Source organism: Charadrius vociferus, unplaced genomic scaffold (assembly GCF_000708025.1).
Source record: "Charadrius vociferus isolate BGI_N301 unplaced genomic scaffold, ASM70802v2 scaffold257, whole genome shotgun sequence".
NCBI lineage: Eukaryota > Metazoa > Chordata > Aves > Charadriiformes > Charadriidae > Charadrius > Charadrius vociferus.
The window spans coordinates 1003940-1008710 of record NW_009649473.1 but is presented as its reverse complement, the minus strand read 5'-3'; the positions used below and the strand labels follow the sequence as shown (position 1 = coordinate 1008710).

The following is a 4771-nucleotide window of genomic DNA, read 5'->3' as shown; positions in this document are numbered from 1 at the left end:
AATGAGGAGATTTCAGCTTTGAACTCAGCAGAGGCCACCAAATGCCTTTGACATATGAACTAGACAGCGGTCTGACTCCAGGCCATCAGAGGCAAAAGACTTGACCCGCAGTGCTGCTTAGACCCCCTGGGATACTCTCAAAGATGTATTTGTCATTCTTTGCATCACTTAATGACTGAGGTTAGTTGCAACAAGCCAGCTCTAGCAGATATGCACAAAATTTCACCCCCAGCACTAATCAAATGGGAGAGGAGCAGAGTAATTCCTCCCATGTCCTCTCCTCTGGGTCCTGCCCCATTTGTTACATGGCCACTCGTACAGGCCCTGTAATCCTTCCTGTAGGCCACCGTCTGATTCCCATATATCAGAGAGCGCCAAAGATCTTAACGTGCAACTTTTAATTGAGCTGTATCATCTGCCACAAAAATGAAATTAATGGTCCTACATCATAATCATAAATTCATACATAACCCCATGCACCAGCAGATAACTCTTTGCAGTGATACTACAATGGTAAGCTGATTTGCAAGAAGCGCACGCTACCCAGGAATCCTAATTAACCAAATTAACACCATCACTTCAAATCATGTCCCAGCAGTAGGACATTTCCGATTGGCCTCAGGCTGGAGCAAAGCAGCCAAATGAAAACCTGACAGCGTCTCCGTGGGTCCAGCAGGCCAACCCTTCACTGAGGAAAATTTCTGGTGCCCATCCACGCACACACAGAAGGGAGCAAAAAATCTCATGAGCATTTGTAGGTACCAGCCCAAGACAGGCTACGGCATTGCGATGCTGTGCAACAGAGAAGCAGTTCTCAGTTTCCCATGCATTTCCCAGATTTAACCAGAAGTGTTAGAAGCCCCTTCCTGCCATGCTGGCTTGCTCCAGGGGGTTGTGGCACTGCCAGATCCCCCTGGAGAGTGCCAAATAGTACTTTGGATGAGCCAAGCAGTGGGTGTGGGGTCATGGAACAGAGCTGGCAAGAGAAGCTGGTGTGGAGCAGCCTCCACAAACCCCAAACCCATCTCCCTGAACCCACTTGTTTGCACTGGTTTCCACTTGCGGCTTGCCTGAGTTGTTTAGAGTTCGATGCCTTTTTTTCCCCTCCTTCAGGGTAGTCAGGTTCTTCTATTTCTGCCATGGGAAAAACAAGTTTCTATTTCTGGACTGTGTGGGATTCAAGCCCATGATAGTCCCAGCACTCCCTGCATGAAGAACGAGAGCCATAGCCTGTGTGCCACGGGGACAGGCTCTCATCTTGCTCCATGTTCAGCCTGGACAACAGAGCGGCTCAGTCCCACCAGGGTCCTCATGTTGGGGTGTTGAATGGCCTCAGCTCCCCAAGCACAGGGCCTAGAGCTCCCATCCCTGCTCTGAACCGATGGTCTAAATGCTGGGGTGGGGGGTTTGGATCAAGAGAAAAAAGGAGGTTCCTACCAGAAGTGGGGTTCGAACCCACGCGGGCATGTGCCCATTGGATCTTAAGTCCAACGCCTTCACCACTCGGCCATCCTGGTGGGCTGTAAGCCCTCCCCTGACCCACCACTTCCTCCCCTGGAGGGCACACACCTCATCAAGCCTTTGAAGTCCCATCCCAAGACATTTCCTGAGCCCAGCACCACCTTCCTTCTTCGCTTTCTTTTATGTCACCAGCAAACTGGTGGAACATTATTGGGAGGCACCAGGTCTCGTGGGCCATGGAGGATGGCACAGCCCCTGTGTCCCTTTGCAAGGACCATAGTCACTGGTGATAATGACATCAGGGACTCTGGTGCAAGAGGGGCATCTCTGGAGGGTCTCAGCCGGACCCCGCTGGGTGCCCAGGGGGAAGGGAGCATCTCCGACAGCCCATCAGCACTCAGTTAGACATACCACGCCGTTAAATCACTGTCCTTCCACATCAGGTCTCACTCCTCATCCTCTCCTGTCTGCATTTGGGACTCTACTGGGACATTTCGCTGGGAAAGACTGTGGGGCAGGGGAGTCTTTATTTTTCCTTCAGGGTGACATACAGCTTTTTTTCTGTCATCTGGGAAAAAAAAAACAAAACAAAACAAAACAAAACAAAACCCACCAAACACAAAAACCTCTGTTGAATCACATGGGATTCAAACCCACAGCCCCCAGGTGCCTCTGTGCAGGAGGTCTTTAGCCCTTAAGCCACAGGAGTCCAATAATATCTGTCCCTGATTTCAGCCATCCTCACTCTTTGCAAGCCAGCACCTTCACATGGGGCTGCCACTGCTTTGGAGGGACACTGCAACCTGTTCTCAGTCCTTCCCCCGCCCGCAGGATCCCCATATGACCTGGCTCCCTGCACCAGGCTTGTGCAGTCACAGCCCCGGTGATGTCCACACAGAGAAACCTGGCCAGGCCCTTTCACCAGTGGATCCTGTCTGCTGGAGACACGCTTGGCCAGGCTGTCCTGATTGAAGATGTGAGCAGCTCCCTCCTTGCTTCCCTAGGGGCTGCTCAGGACTGTGCCCTGGGGTAGCTGAGTTGCTTGGAGGGCTTGCGGTTGGCTGCTGCAGAGGTGAGAGGCACTGGCCAGATAAAGGAGTGTTTCCAGGTCTCGAAAGAGGGTGACACATAGCTTCTCAGTCAGAAGGGGTCACCCTGGCCTCCAGAAGTGCTAGGAAGCAAGGCAGAAGGACCCCAGGCATCCCACTGGAGGATGCTGCAGGTCCTCAGCTCAGTAGAGGACTGGGTCAACCTATTCACACACAAAAATCCTACCAGGAGGAAAATTCACCCACTTAGGTGCCAAGAGGGGACAGCAACTTTCCCTGCCTCCCTTTTTTACCCTCTGCGTTACAGTCACAGCAATCTGCCATGCTGGTCCATGTATGCAGAATCGCAGCTCAACATCCCTGGATGCCTTCAGCTGCAGCACCCGCATTAATATCAAATGAAGCCGTGCTCACAAAGGGTGTTGCGCTCGCCAGCTTCTGAGGAATCTGCTCCTAATGAGCGACTTCAAAGCATTAATGAGCTTGCAAAGCTCTCCTCTTCGTTTACAAAGCTGGACCTCGCACGCTTGGCAATAAGACAGGGGTCACGCGTCAGGCAAAGAGAATGTGTGTGCATGTCGGCGAATATAATATATTTGTCATCCTCTAAGAAGCAAAGATTAATCATGCCCTCTCCGAAAGGAAGCTTTTATGCCACATCTGCTCTTCACAGCATGGAGAGAAGGGACCTGCCCAAAAGGACATCCATGACCCACACTGCTCAGATCCCCATAGCACCCAGCACAACAAGCCTTGAAGTTAACATCCCACCTTAACCCTTTGGGTCCAGGCTGGGAAACGCTACTTGAATTGGCAGCCTGAGGGATGAATAAAGTGGTGGAATCACGCTCCAGTGCAGGTTTAAGGCATGTGTGGAGGGAGTGGTATGGACGTGTGAGAGACCAGGCTTGACAGATGCTTCCTGCTCTGTGGCATCCTCTCAGCACAGGCAAGGAAAGGAGATGCTGGCCCAGAACAGCCAGGGCTGCACAGTACATCTCATGCCCTCTCCAGGGACCACTCTCTCCCAGCCACATCCCCCCCTGAGCATCCCTGAGCTCACCATAAATGTCTGTGTTGAAACAGCTTCCAGTGCCTGCCTGGCTAAGAGCCCACTTGCACCCATTTGAGGACCTGAGCCTCTCCATCCTGCTGAGCTAGGAGGAGGCCATGCAAAAAAAACCCCGTGCTGAGGGACCAGCAGCTGGCCTGAGCATGAGCCAGCTGCTGGGCACTGCTTGCCCTTCCTCCCAAAGCCCCTCAGCCTCCTCAGCCTTTCCAGAGCCCTCTCACTGCTGACACCCTGGTTGGAATTTGTGCTGCCACAGGGAGGCTTGGACGAGGCACAGGGCAATGAGATATCGCTGTACCTCGCTTGCAGCATCCCCATAAAATGACAGCTTGAAGGTGACATGGCTACAGGCTTTTAGAACACATGTTCTCTAAGAGAAAGACATTAATAATGTCCTGAAATCAGAAAGGTGTCATCCTTTGCTTCAGAAACACATTGGCAACGTTAACTGGAAAGCAGTTTCTCCTCTCACCTTTTCTCCCTCCAAAAGAGATCTCATGGCACTCGGTGTCTATTCAGTAGTGTTTAATTTAAATAGTCACTGGAGGCAACTGCCATCCCACATGCTAATACTGCAGCTGAAAAGTGGCTAAGAAAAAGAAAAAATCCAAAACCTTAAAGTTATGAGCAAGGTAGAGTAAAAAGGGCACTTTAAGACGTTTCAGGCCAAAACTTCTCCACTTTACTGGTGGAGGGGCAAAAATAATCTCTGCATCATCGCTTTAAGAACTAGTTGGAAAAGCGAAAGAGTAGGACAGGGTTCCCTTCTGTGCTCCTCTTATGCCCTTCCCCTGCTACGAGACCAGTTCAGCGTGTGGGTTACAACCAGCACGAGCATCAAGTGACCCAAAATGTTTGCCACAGACCAGTCCTACCAGGGTTGTCTTAGGTTAAGCGAGAGATGACAGCTTGGCTCCACCTTGCGCAGCAGGCTTGGTGGGGAAACTTCATGCTGATTATAGCAACAGGGCTCCTGTGTTGTGTTCATGTAGCAGTTAATGATAATTCTCTTTGGACTTTGTCAGGTTTTAAATACACTATTGGTGTCCCACACATAACTGTAAACTACCACATTTTGAGAGTAGTCAGAGTTCATTGACTAAAAGAAGAGTTGAACAGGCTAACATTACTATTTAACTGGTCCTCAGTAGGTTTAAGAATAAACAGGCAAGCAAGCACAGAAGAAGAT

General features: G+C 50.7%; 1 non-coding gene across 1 annotated transcript; it reads right to left on the bottom strand.

Annotated features, from left to right (window-relative positions):
* Nucleotides 1-1434: 1434 nt before the first annotated feature.
* TRNAL-UAA lies at nucleotides 1435-1517 on the bottom strand. Its single transcript has one exon. It is a non-coding gene; the product is annotated as a tRNA-Leu (tRNA).
* Nucleotides 1518-4771: the final 3254 nt, after the last annotated feature.